This window comes from Dipteris shenzhenensis, unplaced genomic scaffold, assembly GCF_047967505.1.
Source record: "Dipteris shenzhenensis isolate YYH24624 ecotype China unplaced genomic scaffold, Dip_SZ_1.0 scaf0084, whole genome shotgun sequence".
In the NCBI taxonomy this organism is placed as follows: domain Eukaryota; kingdom Viridiplantae; phylum Streptophyta; class Polypodiopsida; order Gleicheniales; family Dipteridaceae; genus Dipteris; species Dipteris shenzhenensis.
In genome coordinates this window covers 34,476-50,000 of record NW_028239391.1, presented here as the reverse complement: position 1 = coordinate 50,000, position 15,525 = coordinate 34,476, and the positions used below count along the sequence as shown (strand labels likewise).

The 15,525-nt window shown below is 49.6% G+C and overlaps 1 non-coding gene and 1 pseudogene across 1 annotated transcript; one reads left to right on the top strand and one right to left on the bottom strand.

Moving 5' to 3' along the window:
• Nucleotides 1–6,433: 6,433 nt before the first annotated feature.
• Nucleotides 6,434–8,214, top strand: LOC147879149 (18S ribosomal RNA; annotated as a pseudogene).
• Nucleotides 8,215–14,315: 6,101 nt separating this feature from the next.
• On the bottom strand, nucleotides 14,316–14,388 carry TRNAK-UUU (transfer RNA lysine (anticodon UUU)). Its single transcript has one exon. It is a non-coding gene; the product is annotated as a tRNA-Lys (tRNA).
• Nucleotides 14,389–15,525: the final 1,137 nt, after the last annotated feature.

The following is a 15,525-nucleotide window of genomic DNA, read 5'->3' as shown; positions in this document are numbered from 1 at the left end:
ACCGCTGACATCCGCCACGGGGTAAGCTACTGTCTCTCAGGCCTACCTGACTGGGGGAGGCCGGCGATAGACAATGACTCTCGCCGTATGAAAGCGACACTCCAACCACTGAGTTAAGTAGGCTTCTATTCCTTGTAGTACTCCATTATACCGACCCGGGGAGATAATTTCAAACGATTAGAACATCAATAAATATTCGATTTCACCCGCAAAAGATGAGTCTCGTCTCCTTCCCGGTTGGTTACCAGCTTGACAGGGATCATCCGATGCGTTATACTAACCACTACGTAACCACAGGGCTATAGCTCAACGGTAGAGCACCTCGTTTACACGTGCGCCGATGCTTCTCGGGAAGGGTTCGTCGCTATTCAACCGATCTACGCGGAGTATCCCGTGTGAGTTACTTATGTCTTACCCTATCGGGAGATGTGGAAGAACAGTAGCATGACGAAGAATCGATCGGAAAAAGGATCGATTTCGGTGGGTTGATATGGTCAGTAGATGATCCGTCTAATGCTAAGGATGGTGGGGGCAATGCGAGGACCTCAACGAGATCTCTTCCTCGTCCTACGAACCTTGAGGTGTATGAGGGTATCGTATCTCTTTCCTAGGCGATAGAGACACTTTATAATTAAGTGGATTTGTGTCTACGGGATGCAAACCTGTGTCAACACTAAGAATCTTCTCGAGAAACTTCGGGATTGCTTCGGAGGGGACGAGTTCTTCGAGCACGCGGAACCATTTCTTTGTTATTTATAATGAAGCAAAGGATGGTGCATCAACAACTGTTTGTTCCTCCTAGCCGGTGGAAGACTAGTTGGTGGGAGAGCCCAATGCCACGAAAGAAGCATGTTGGGTTCGTGAAGCAGTTCAAGAATTTCTATATTCCGATCTGCATAGCCGAGAATGTTTACGGTTCGAATCCGTATAGCCCTAATCTTTAGTGATGGGTCGGTCCCGTCCATCGCAGCGGAACTGATTGAAATTTCCTTTACGGGTTTACGCTAGAAGGGAGGGGGGGATTCATTAAGCCCCCACCTCGAGGGAAAACCCTATTCAAGCGAGCAAGGTAAAACCCTAACCTATTTGTTCTCTGCTTCCAAACCTCGAAATACAAATGATGTCGAATAAAGGCGCTTGCGGAGGTCCTCTCGGGAAGGGGTAAAGCAGCCCGTTACCTGTCATGTTGATATTATATATCTAAGTCGATCATCTCCATCGGGCCCGGAACGGGGACCCCCCCGCCCCTATCCGCGCCCTCCGCATCAGACTCGGGAACGATTTCGCCGCCCGCAATCCCGGCCAGTTCCCCGTATAACCGCTGCGTGTGATCGATATCTTGGGCAATCGGTTCCAAGAGTTGGAGCATCTGGGCTCCGCTCTCGGGCAGGGGGCCCTCGCCCCTATCCGCGCCCTCCCTCCTGGCACTGCCGCCACTTCATCTTTCCCTTTCTGTATCGGCCTGCGGCCCCGCCACAGTCTAAGTAAAAGAGAGATAATTCCCAGGGCAATCCCAACAGGAAGAAGGGAGTCATGGTGCCGGAGAACAGCCGCGGCAACTCCGAGGAGAAGAGGTAGACCCGGTGGTTCGCTAACCGAAGAGGCGCTTCCTCCTCCTGTTCCCCCCCCAGCTGGGGCTTCCTCTGCATCCACGGCCTGCTCTGTATGCGGGGCTTCCTCGATTCCGGGTTCATCTATGCCTGCGGCGGGGGCACCCGCTAAGGGATAAAGTGACTGCGCGGCCGCGGGGAGCAATGTTAACAAACGCCCGTGGTAGTATGCTAGCAGGCTCGCATACTCGGCTATCCGTCCTGAGTAATAAGACCGGAGGAAGGAAGGGCTTGAGCTTCCAACCTCCTCAAGCAGGGCCTGCGCAAGCTCTTCCGGCTTTGCCGCCCCGGGGCGGCCGGAAAGCACATCATTCGCCGTATCCACACCCCCTGCGCATTCAGAGAAGCTACGGATTAGGGGGAAAAGTACGCCGGGGGCAAACGTTGGGGCCATACCCCCGATTTGTTCCAGAAGGTGCTGGATCTCCCGCGTTTCCTCCGGCCCCAAGGGGTACCCCCCGGTTATAGCTTCGGCGATATGATTCCGCACGTGCGCTCCCAGGCTTACTGCAAACTCGTAGAAGTCCCCTCCCGCCGGAAAACGCCCTCCCGAACACTCCCTTGCAATATGATTTGCATCAACCCAATCGAGGGCTAGGGCAGCCCGGGCATCTTCTAAGGGTACATGTGCAAACTTTTCCATCACAGGAGCATGTTGTTGCCCCATTTCCTTAAGAAACGAAAGCCGCGGCTTTTCGCCGGTTAGCTCCCTATGCTTGAGCATTGCCAGATGCGTTACACCGCGCCGGGGGGAAAGATTGTGGGGGCTCCAGGGTGAAGAGGTGGGCAATAAGTTAGCCGTTCGGCCCTTCTGGGCGGAAGATCCAGAGGAATAGAACCTGTAAAGTGAATGACGAAAAAAATGACTACATAATGGTGTTGTGCGGTGGCAATAAAGCGATAGACCCCTTAAAGGTGCATCCGATTTCCTACCTTTGAAACTAACTTCAAAACTTTCCCTTCCCCGAATCATTTCCCTGGCGGGTTCCCGAGCTTTTTTGGCGGGTTTCCGAGCTTTTTTCGAATGAATGACTGTTTTCGTGATCAATTAACGAAATGGATTTGTAAACCATACGAAATCATTATTCACTGGAATGGGATAAGTAATTAATTTATGTAATCTCTCCGAGAGAGTAGAATCCACCAGGAGTACAATAGGTATTCATGATCGATTAGCTTCAAGTATAGCTATGAAATCTTTACGTGCATTCGGTACAACTAAACCATCCGGAATTTAGCGTGTCATCAGTCCTTCAAAATATTTTTGCATCTTTGAAAAACGTGGGCTGGAATGCTACGTGGATGAATATTAGAAGCGTTCTTCATATTTCATATGTTCCCAATTGGTTGAAAAACCACCAATCCGTTTGGAATTGATATAGCTCTAGTTGGTTCTTTTCGCCATTCTTTTCATTATGTTACTATACAAGGGATCCGTATTCACCAGCAATGAATGGCCTTCCCTACAAGTAGTAGATCCAATCACGTTACAAGCAATCTTCAAGAATAAAGGTGTTTTTTCCAAATCAATAATAGCCCTTCCATGTCTGAATCCGTGTGAATATCTTTGATGATATGGAGTAGGAGGTTTCCGATAGCCCAGATGTGCGCTTGTACTCGGTAATCTTTGAAAAATGACTCTCTTTTCCCTTCTGGAATGATATTTTTTCCTCTTTCTCCCAGCAAATAAAATCAATTCGCGCGTAAATCGTACTTATATTCCGTTGCTCTTCCCCGTCCGTTCTTGATATTTATGGCAGTTTAAAGGCTGGCAAAAGAAAAGGGCTAACCGCATTTCTGGACTTGTGCCGAGGGAGAAGGTTCCTGCTGGCCGGTTTCTTTCCTCATCAGGAGATAGGTTACACCTATATGCTTTGCTTCAGTTTCCTGTTCGGTAGAAGTTTCCTGCTTTAGGTGAGTGCAGGGGAGAAGCAAGGGAAAAGCAGAGCGCTTCCATGAAGGGAAAAGCAGATGGAAAAGCTTTAGGTTCCGGGAAAAGCTTTAGGTTCCGGGAAAAGCTTTAGGTTCCGGGAGAAGCTTTAGGTTCCGCTTCTGGCAAAGGTTTAGAAAAATGGGTTCAAGAAGGTTAGGTTCTTCAACGGCGCCACTCGAGATGGAGGCTTAATTACTCCTCCATCGGGAACCCAGGGGAACCGCTTTGCCTAGCTGATCCTTCTAATACTCAATTCCGGCAACATGAATCCTCCATCGGCAGGGGAACCGCTTCCTGTTTCTTCCTGCCTGCAAAGCCTAGCTTCATCATCTTATTCGTGATCGCTTCCCCGGAATGCTGCCAGCAATAATCGAAAGAGGATTGGGATCGAGGGGAAGAAAAAGAAGCGGAAAGCTGTTGTTCATTCCCATGGAACAGATTCGAAGTCTGTCGGGGAAGAGCCACTTTCCCAACCCAAAAAAAAGTGTTGTTGCCCTCAAGTTTTCCTGCTAGCCCTTGCCGTTGCTAAAAGTGCCATAACATTTTTATTGACCCAATTTCCCCTCTCTCCTCTCATGAAGGCTAGCGTTTTCGCGCGCGGGAACCCGACAACAAGAACGCGGGGTCTACAGGTCAAACGCCTCCAACGAGTGCTACTTTCCCTGCTCGTACGCTGGCCTTCTTGCCTTCAAATGATTGGGTTCCCCGATTGGTTATGACGCGAACCCGCTAGATCAGCCAAAACCATCTGCTCATCCCACTGAAAGCCACTCCACAAGAACGAGAGTGCTCAACGATGGGCAAGCTCCTTCCACTGAATCCGCTGATGCGTGGCTAATCGAGGCTACGAGGCACAGAGCCAAAATCCGGGGTCCCTTCTGGGCTGGGAAACCTGGATAAGTTCATAAGTTCTAGGCCCCTAGAAAAAAACTCTGTTCTGCCCGCCCATCGTCCGAATCATTCGTCCGGAACCGAGCTGCCAAGGCTGGAAGCGAGCATTTGATCCGGTTCACGCGTGAAGGAGAGGTGTAACCACACAGACATTCCGTGGGATGGTAAGGTGGAACCCCCCCATTCCCCTAATAAAATGAATGAATTCTGCAATACGGGGAAGAACGGTACGAAACGATTCCAATGGTTCCCCGGGGTAGGTAGGGATTCAGGTAGGTATGACATAATTTTTTGGAACGGAAATCGAATTATTGGGGGGAAAAAATAGTACTACCAGTTGGATGCAATACATGTGTATTATTTCATTCAATACTGAATCACCCACGGAAATGGCACCTGAATCAATTACCATTTTAACCAATCGAATTGATCGATACGAGTCGATCTTCTATTCCGCTGGATAACCGAAGCAATGGATAACCCAATAGCAGCTTCGGCAGCTGCGACGGCTATTACGAATATGGAAAAGATTTCTCCCTTCATTTGTTGATCGTCAAGAAAATTGGGGAATGCTACGAGATTTCTATTGACGGCATTCGGAATCAGCTCGAGACACATCAGTGCCCTAACCATGTTTCGACTCGTGATTGATCCGGAAGAGCCACCCGAAAAGCAAGCGATTTTCCCGCCATTTCCCGAGCCATTTCTTTTCCGAATTCCAAATCCTGCCATTTTCCCACCTTATAGAATGCATGCATGCCATTTTTCCACCCGAAAAGCAAGCAAGCTCCGATTCGATCCAAAATTCATCGTCGAATATTCCGTATCAGTCACCGACGTTATCGTATAATAATAAGAAATGATTGTTGCTTTCGCTTCCATTACGGGTAGAATTCTTTCATTCTCTCGAAGATCAACGTAAAGTAAGATTAATCGTCTCGCTTGGCATGAATCATTAGGGTTTTCTGGTTCTGCGTTCTCGGTTCCTCGAAGAGATTCCAGGAGATTTCGACCGGAAGGAAGATAAAGGTCTGCCGAAATCACAGCGGGAAGGCCTCAGGCTGCCCGACTCACCACCCTTTCTAGTTAGTTCGAATCCGACTTCCGTTCATTATGACTGCAAGGCTTGTTGTGACGACTTCCAATTCCAACCGTGGGTTTTCGAGCATACGCTGAAAGTGGTGGTGCCTCCCCGAAAATCCCGCTCAAATCCCCGCATCCCGCCGGCAACACAACGGCCCGTAAGTGATCGCCTAGATCTACCCTCGAGGAGGACGAGGGTTCATCAGCGGAGCGGTTCCCCGATGGACTACTGATCGCATCCTCTTCGGGAGGCCCTGCCCCGTGTCTCCTCCTCCATGAAGGGATACATCCATATTGGTTCTGGATTAGCTCAGTCGGTAGAGCAGTGGACTGTTAATCCATGGGCCGCAAGTTCGAGTCTTGCATCCGGAGTTGGGAGCCAAAGGCAAAAGAAACCGAAAAATTTCATAGAAATACTTTCTTTTGTTCACTGAATACGGTCCACCGGGATAACGTGAAGGGAAGCCTGCTAAGCGCCTGAAAGCTCACTATAAGCAATGCCTCAGGCTTATGGAATTCGAACAAGAACTTCAAAATGAAACCTTGAGACGAGTCGTCGGGCATATACAGAAGTTCATAACATGGAGTGTGGTTTGGGCGATGCAAAGCAAGTATGGCTTTGTATCATGGAGCAGTTTCTATCGAACCTCCGAACCCCAAATCACATCATCATTGAATAGGGTTCGGCTCAGAGAGAGTTGAACTGGATCAATGAAAGAATAAATACTCGAAGAAAGGTCTTCACGCCCTTCCCTTCCCTTCCCTTCCCTTCCCTTCCCTTCCCTTCCCTTCCCTTCCCTTCCCGCGTGGAGGAGGAACCGTCCAGTATCCCCTCCGTCTTCAAGTATTTCCTTGAATCTGCAAAAACTATCCGGAAACTCAGAAAATATCTCGTTTCCGCGTTTTTAACCAAAAAACCGAGTTTGATCCTGGCTCAGAATGAACGCTAGCGATATGCTTAACACATGCAAGTCGAACGTTGTTTTCGTCCCTTCATGGAACAGTTGAAAACAAAGTGGCGAACGGGTGCGTAACGCGTGGGAATCTGCCAAACAGTTTGGGCCAAATCCCGAATAAACGAAAGCGAAAAAGCTTCGATAAAGCGTTAAAGCGCTGTTTGATGAGCCTGCGTAGTATTAGGTAGTTGGTTGGGTAAAGGCTGACCAAGCCGCAGATGCTTAGCTGATCTTTTCGGACGATCAGCCACACTGGGACTGAGACACGGCCCAGACTCCGTGGGGAGGCAGCAGTGGGGAATATTGGACAATGGGCGAAAGCCTGATCCAGCAATATCGCGTGAGTGAGTGAAAAACGTCGCGTTAGCGAGGAAGGGCAATGCCGCTTGTAAAGCTCTTTCGTCGGGTGCGCGATTGTGACAAGACTCGAGGAAGAAGCCCCGGCTAACTCCGTGCCAGCAGCCGCGGTAAGACGGGGGGGGCAAGTGTTATTCGGAATGACTGGGCGTAAAGGGCACGTAGGCAGTGAATCAGGTTGAGAGTCAAAGGCGCCAGCTCAACTGGCGGAATGCTTTCAAAACCAATTCACTCGAGTGAGATAGAGGGGAGTGGAATTTCGTGTGTAGGGATAAAATCCGGAGATATACGAAGGAACGCCGAAATAGCGAAGGCAGCTTTCTGGGTCTCTACTGACGCTGGGGTGCGAAAGCTTGGGGAGCAAACAGGATTAGATACCCTGGTAGTCCATGCCGTAAACGATGAGTGTTCGTCCTTGGTCTGCGGATCGGGGGCTCAGCTAACGCGTTAAACACTCCGCCTGGGGAGTACGGTCGCAAGACTGAAACTCAAAGGAATTGACGGGGGCCTGCACAAGCGGTGGAGCATGTGGTTTAATTCGATACAACGCGCAAAACCTTACCAGCCCTTGACATATGAACACTTGACGTATGAACACTTGACATATGAACAAGTGTGCTTGTCCTTAACGGGATGAAACGAAAATTCATACAGGTGCTGCATGGCTGTCGTCAGCTCGTGTCGTGAGACGTTTTTGGTTAACTCCTATAACGAGCGAAACCCTCGTTTTGTGTTGCTAAGACATGCTGCTCTCAAAGGATCAATGTCATCATTCACCCCCTAAAGCAGGAACATAGAACATGGGCTTCCGGCGAACGGTTCCGACGAGCGAGCCACCCGGTAATGGATGGTAAGTGAGCCGGTACCTGGGCCCATGAATCTGTGTTCAGTCTTAGGCCGGGATTGATGACACTCCCTCTGTGCCGATGTTGCACTCACAAAAGACTGCCCGTAGTTCTACTATGGAGGAAGGTGGGGATGACGTCAAGTCCGCATGGCCCTTATGGGCTGGGCTACACACGTGCTACAATGGCAATTACAATAGGAAGCAAGGCCGTAAGGCGGAGCGAATCCAGAAAGATTGCCTCAGTTCGGATTGTTCTCTGCAACTCGAGAACATAAAGTTGGAATCGCTAGTAATCGCGGATCAGCATGCCGCGGTGAATATGTACCCGGGCCCCGTACACACCGCCCGTCACACCCTGGGAATTGGTTTCGCCCGAAGCATCGACCAGGGATCACCCATTACTAAAGTGTTCCACGCCTAGTTGAGTGTGGCCCACTTTGGTATTGGTGGTCTTCTTGGCGCATACCACGGTTGGGTCAGTGACTGGGGTGAAGTCGTAACATGGTAGTCGTAGGGGAACCTGTGGCTGGAGGGAATCCTAAAGGAAGGCGCCAGCGTCCCTCCATTAACTGTACTAACGTCGGTAAAGTCAATTCGTTGGGTAAATGGCCGGGCGCTATGCGCGAGGAGAAAGCGCTATGCGCGGGGAAAGTTAGGCAGATTCGGGCTAACAAGAAATGCACTTTCCCAGGACGGCAGATTACTTTGGCCGGGCAGAAGTGGGCACTTTCCTTTAGGGAGCCACGTGCAAATCCACTGAGAATGGAAATTTCGTATATAGAATCCGCAATTGGACCATGGAGTGCAAATCCACTGAGAATTGTCCAAGGAATGGAAATTCAATCTTGCTTTCTTTGGCGTACCCACCGCGGAAAGGCATCGATTCCGGGAAGGAATTTCGGAATTGCGTATTCTAGTGGATGCGGCAAAGGCTCGCCGCACCCACCAAGAAGTTGGGCTCGCACTATCGTATCTGTTGGGGGAGCGTTGGCTCGCACTCCCCGGCAAGTTGAACGGTTGAATCATGTTGGCACACCATCGACTTTCCCTCGGCACCATTCCACGGGTTCGATTCCGGGATAGCCTTAAACTGCCATGAATATCCCCAGCTTTAATAACCAACACCACAAGACATGCCTGGAAACGGAAGAATGATTACAGAGCAAATGGCGACGAGTATCAAGGGAAAATTGAGGATTCTACAGGACGACTTCGCCGAACACATGGGCACGCTAAGAAACTTCCCCGGCCGCCCGGGGCCAGGCGATCTCAGTGAGCTCTCGGAAACCCTTTTTGTTATCCGTGACGCCACCCTGCCGGATATGCAATCGGTAGCGAGGCCTTTGGTGCAATTCGGACCGCCGTTCGATGAGTTGATGGAAGCTATAGACTGGGCTCTCGCCCCCCTGTGGCAAACCCCGCTTCCAAATTCACGCCGAGGCCTTCAGCCTATCCTGCCCCTATTGACACGAGTTGGGATCAAGTGGGAACTCACCGTAACCGAGATCACCGAAAAGGTAAACCTGGGGTTGGACGTGCGAATATGGGATTATTTCGAGCCAAATGTGTTTCTTTTTTATTTTCCTCCTATTTATGAATTTGCCCCTATTTATCTCTATTTAGTCATCAGTTTGCTACTTTCCTTGATCCTAATCGGTGTTTCTTTCGCATTTACTTCAAAAGGTTCGGCTTATCCGGATAAATTGTCAGCTCACGAATGCGGTTCCGACCCACTTGATGATGCCAGAAGTCGTTTCGATATATGATTTTATTCGGTCTCCCCTCCATTTATTATCCTCGATTCGGAAGTGACCCCTTTATTTCTCCGGGCAGTATCTCCGAACAAGATTGGTTGGTTCGGATTTTGGTCTATGATGGTGTTTGCATGGATTTTGACCATTGGATTTTCTCATGAATGGAAAAAGGGCGCTCCGGATTGGGAGTAACCGACGTTGGAAAGTCAAGCTCCAACGAGGCAGATGCATGATAAACGCTTGGCAGCTTGTTAGGGCCGTACGCAGAAGGAAAAACCCAGATTGCGAAATACGCCAAATACTACTACTACTACTACGGCCAGATGACTTTCGATTCTTAAATAGCCTTTATTTCCTACACTTAACTAGCATTCGATAGATTATCTAACTCTGAGCAATATAAGTTATCGGCGGGGGTTTGGTTCGTTAGCTGGTCCTCGTTCAGTCATTTAGATCATTACCGGCGTCTTCTCAGCTATGCATCATACACCCCATGTCGATCCGGCTCTCAACAGCGTGGAGCACATCATGAGAGATGTGAAAGGAGGCCGGTTGCTTTGTTACATGTATGCCAATGGGGCCAGTATGTTCTTCACTGCAGTTCATATTTATATTTCCTGCGGTTCGTATTATGGAAGTTATACCAGTTCTAGGGAATTCATTTGGTGTCTTGGAGTGGTCATCTTCCCATTAATGATCGTCACTGCCTTTACAGGCTATGCATCCCCTCGGGGTTAAATGAGCTTTCGGGGAGCTACAGCAATTACCAGCTCAGCCAGTGCCATACCTGTAGTAGGAGACACTATAGTCACTCGGCCTCGGGGTGGTTTCCCCGTAGACAATGCCACCTCAAATCGTTTTTCCAGCCCTTATTACTCACTCCTTTCCGTAATTGCAGGCGCCAGTCCTATTTATTCGGCTGCATCATATTAATACGGGTCCAATAATCCATTGGGTATAAATTCTTCTGTGGATAAAATTGTTTCTCATCCCTATTTTCACGTCAAAGATCCAGTAGGTCGGGTAGCATTTGCCATCTTCTTCTCCATCCGGCTTTTCTACGCACCTAATGTCTCGGGGCACCCCGACAATTATATGCCTGCGAATCCGATGTCCACCCCGGCTCATATTGTACCAGAACGGTATCCCTCACCAATCCATGCCATTTCGCGAAGTATCCCCAACAAATTAGGAGGAGTGGCCGCTACAGGACTAGTCTTTGCGTCACTATTGGCCTTACTTTTCCTCAACACTTCTGCAGTACGGAGTTCAAGTTCTTGACTAATTTACTAAAGAATGTTTCGGTTGCCTCTGGCCGATCGCTTACCCTCAGGTTGGATTGGATGTTAACCAGTGGAGGCACCGTACGTTACTATTGGATAAATGGCTTCTGTAGTGTTTTTCCCCCATTCCGCTATCACGCCTATTCCTGGCCAAATAGAAACCAGATTAATAATGAATGCCGACGATACTACGATAAGTCGGCACTTCACCCGTTTCGCTCCCATCGTTGCGCGCACGCCCTCAGCAAACCGAAAGCAAACCGAGCCTCTGAAAAAAAAATTGTTTCTTCTGGAAAAAAAATGGGGAAGGGCTTTTTGCCAAATATTACAGGGCGGGATGAAGGGAGCGATTGCGAAAGGGGGGACTTGAACCCCCACGAGTGGCCTCACTACCACCTCAAGGTAGCGCGTCTGCCATTCCGCCACTTCCGCTGCTTCGCATGGCTCTGTCGCCTAACAGAATTACACTGAAGCCTTCGATAAGCGCCACCTCCGGGACAACGCCTTCAAGCTGTCGTATTGGAAGTGACTTCCAGTTCCAGTTGGATCGCGATTACCTCCCTAGCAAGCGTTCCAGCTACTTCTGAGACAAGCGAAGCGGCAATCGGTCAGGTAAATTGAATGGATTGTTGGCGAGGAGGGCTAGCCGGGTCAGCCAGGACGAGATGCGGATTCGAACCGCAACCTCTCGGATTTTGTTCTCCGCCTCGGGAACATCTTTCCCTCTTTTTTCCGTTTGTTCTCACTCGAAACAACGTAACTGAGGTTCGCCGGATCCGGCGCCACACAGGACTTGCTGAGGGCGGCGGAGAACCTCCGTCTTCAGTGGGGGCGCCGGGAGGGCAAAGTGGTAACGTTGTGAAAAAGCAAATGGTTTGTGAGGAATGTCTGTATTAGAAGCGGCAGTTCCGTTAGCAAGTTCGGGAGCTCGCGGTAGCGAGCGAGCAGTTCCGTCAGCAAGTTCCAGCAAGTTCGGACGGAAGCGAGCTTTTTCTTTGCCGAATGCCCGTCCAGCTGCACTGAGGGATTGATTTGACGGCTCACGGGCCTTGCCGAGCTACACCGCTCCAAGAGGATAGATCCAAATTCATCAATCTTGGAAAATAGCAGCGCGTTGTCACCCTTGGCAACTGGCATTTTTTTCCCTAAACTCCTGGGCAACTGTCATTTTTGTCCCCAAACCTCCCATCCTTGGCAACCCCAGCGTTTTCCCCAAACAAACCCCCATCCTTGGCAACCCTGGCGTTTTCCCAGCCACCTCAGCCACTAGCTTCTTTGTCCCTAACCCTTCCTCCTTGGCCACTAGCTTCTTTGTTCCTAACCCCCCTAACGGCGCGTTGTCCCGCCATCCTCTATGCGCAAGCGGAATGCTACGCTTTCCCTACGGCCTAATTGCCTTTCTATAGACGAAATTTTCAGTGCACACGGAGTGGAGTTCTTAAAGTCGATTTTCCGGCCCCTCCCCATTGAATGCCAGAAAATAATCTCCGAATGCGCCTCAAATGCCCAACGAACGAAGGCCAGAAAATTCCCTTCGAATGCGGTCGACTCTAACGTTTGACTGCGCCAAAAGGCGATTCCTTGCTTTTCGACCATGGTGGGGGATCGGCCAATAGGCCTGAATTTAGGCCGCTGGCATACTTAAGCCAGTTCTCGCCACACCTTCCTTACCTTAAAAAGAGGCTACCTGAAACACAAGATCGCTGCTCTATTTTTTTCATGAACAACCTGACAATACATCGCAAACTGCCGGGTCTAATGCTCCTTTGCTGTTGTGAAAGCAACCCCGTCTCAAGGTTTCAGTTGCCCAATGAATTATTGAGCTATTTCCTTGTGGTAAGACACGAGGCTGCTTACAATACACACTGATCAACGACAAATTCGTCGTATGGATTCTGCTGGTTGGTTGGCCCGTTCCTTCAACTCGGCAGTTAGGGAGGACGACAGGGAACGAACTGTACATGGGAATAAGAAAATCAATCAATCAATAAGTCTTGCCTCGGTAACACGCCCAATGCAATCCCCGACGATCCTGGCCGAGACTAGATGAAATGGTCACTGGTTTCCGTTTCAATGATTTCTTCCCCGCTTATGTCAGCTCTTGCCCCCCCGGCCTTCACAATTCCTATGCTGGTCGCTCCATTTCTCGAGTCAAGCCATAATCCCAATACTCCAAGGTTACCGCTAGATCTTTTTCCACCCCTACAGCTCTGGAAACTGATCCTGGATCAGGGCGATTACTGCGATTGACGAAGAATGGTATGTGCTTGAGTGCAATCCATCGGAATGTTGGTCGGAGCCTTGGGTCTGGCATCGGTGGATCCCTCGCTTGTCGAGACGCTGTCACTTGGTCGCTCGCGCCTCGATAATGGGCTAGCTTAACTAGAGGGAAAGGGAGAATTATTCAGAACGAACTCCACCAGGAATCTTTCAATCGATAACCACCATGTCTCATCTGACCCAGTCTCGGGGCGTCAAAACGGTGACGAATTCACGGATTGGACCGTGTTAGGCCGGGGCAAGGGCCATGAAAACGATGGAATGGAAAGGCCTCCGCTCCATTTCCCCCCACAGGCCAGCCGAAGCTTGGGTGGGAAGTAATAATAGTAATAATAGAGCCCGCATAGCTTGGGTAAGCAAGGCGCAAAGCATCAAGTTCTACGAGGGACTAAACAAACAACAAGTCTAGCCGACAGTGGAAATCGGAAAAAACCCGGCCACCTCACGATCGCCAGAGAGTCCGAAGGCCTGCTACACTCCTACGCTTTGAGGAGAGCCACCTTATGATCGCCAGAGAGTCCAAAGGCCGGCTACACTCCTACGCTTTGGGAAGAGACCGTTAGGTCTCGCAGCCTTCTCTCTCCTCGGTTTCTTTCATAAGCTCTCGAAAGAATAGTAATTCGATATGGCAGTTGATTATTGGTAGCTCTAAGCTTATGATCTTGCTGGGAAAGGGATGGATGTCTGAGCGGTTGAAAGAGTCGGTCTTGAAAACCGAAGTATTCAGAAGAATACCGGGGGTTCGAATCCCTCTCCATCCGTGAGTACGGCCATAAGTTAGCATTCTCACGTTTCCCACCCCGATTTGAAGAGCGCTTCTTGTCAGTTATGAGCAGAGCCGAGCCTAAGAGGTTAAAAGAGATCGTCACAATTTCATTTATGACGCGTCTAGCCCAATAGGCTCTATTTCATTGAGCGAATTACGCTGCCGAGAGAATCAAAATATACGGCGGTGTTTCAGCTTCCCCTAATTGCTACGCCATCTGAGCCTTGCTCCGCTACCGGCGTTCCTGGCTTTATCCAGTTAGCAGTGAAGAAGTTCGGGTTTTTCAATAAGAGCGTTTTGAATCGACGTGCGGATATGATGGAATTGGTAGACATGCCAGGTTTAGGTTCTGGTGACCAACGTCGTGGGGGTTCAAGTCCCCCTATCCGTAGCAGTTGGAACCTCGAAGTTATGCCATCACTAGGCCTCGCCGAAATCAAATGGGTTTCTTCTCTCCGGCCTTCAATCATTGGGCGAATAGTCCCCCTAACCCGAAGAGTGATCTTTGAACGTATATACGAACTGTCATAACTACTCAATCACGTGTTTCAGGTTTGGGTATAGCAGGACTTGAACCTGCGACCATTAGGTTAAAAGCCCAATGCTCTACCAACTGAGCTATACACCCGAGTATTATTGTTATTATTATTATTACTAATTATGAGATAGATTTCTATGTAGTAATTGAACGGCAAAGAACAACTCTGACCTAGGCCGGGCGTATCGCGATGGCATTCTAGTAGTATACATGAATGAATGTTACCTAGGCAACTATCCCTTGGTTCAGACGCTTCATTTGCGGAACGAGATAAATAAAGGTATAATAATGAATCGACAAATCATGTGCTTCTAGGAACCTTCTCGTTAATCGAACTCGCCATCCAATAGAAGGAGTTGGCAAGGCTAGCTGGTCCTCGGGGTAGATATAAGAGAGTTCTCGGGATTGGGCATTATTCTTTCTCTCTGTTATCCTCGTTTCTTCCCGAGTCCCTGGGGTGTAAGCTAATGCAATTGCTCCTACATACCCAACGCGAAATATCATTTGCTTTCCATGAAATTGCATTTACGTGAAGGCGACGGATTGGCCAGCCTGAAGCTCTTTGTTTTTGAAGGCTCTGAACGGATTGGCCAGCCTGCCGGGATTGCAGTTTCCAGTTCCCGGCCGGCCGTACAATGTGCAACTTATCCCGATTGAGGTGAAAGCGGAAGCCAGGGCCGCCCGCTGAAGCTGCTTCGGCCACTCTCGGGAAGCACTGGAGTAGTGATCCAGTAGCCGAGCTGTTAGGGGCCCGGGGTGGTGATACACCACCCCCACCTTGACTGAAAACGCTTCGCGTTCTCACCCTTAACTCCCATGCATATGGAAAAGAGGGAGAGAAGGAAAAAACCGAACAAACTTAGACGTCGTTGAAAGGAATATTTGAGCATGATTTTTTCGCGCTTTTCCCAGAGATCTTTCCCATTAACGCAACTATTACTTCGCCCATTTATGGAGTTCTATTTAGTACTTTCAAACAATATGACTATCTACTGTTAGTACGTAATGCGGGTTGGCTTGGTTTACTTAGTGTTATGCGCCTAGGAGGGCACGTCCTGGAATGCGAAGGTTGAAAGCCATCGCTCGGATGGACTCCCCAACCGGCAGGGATCAGACCGCTGCCGGGAACCATAGCATGGGGACTATCCGCTCGCCGCAGGGCTAATTGTACGCAACAGGAGCAAGGTAACTCCCCCCAGGTGGGGTGTTCCGGAAGGCACTTGAGTC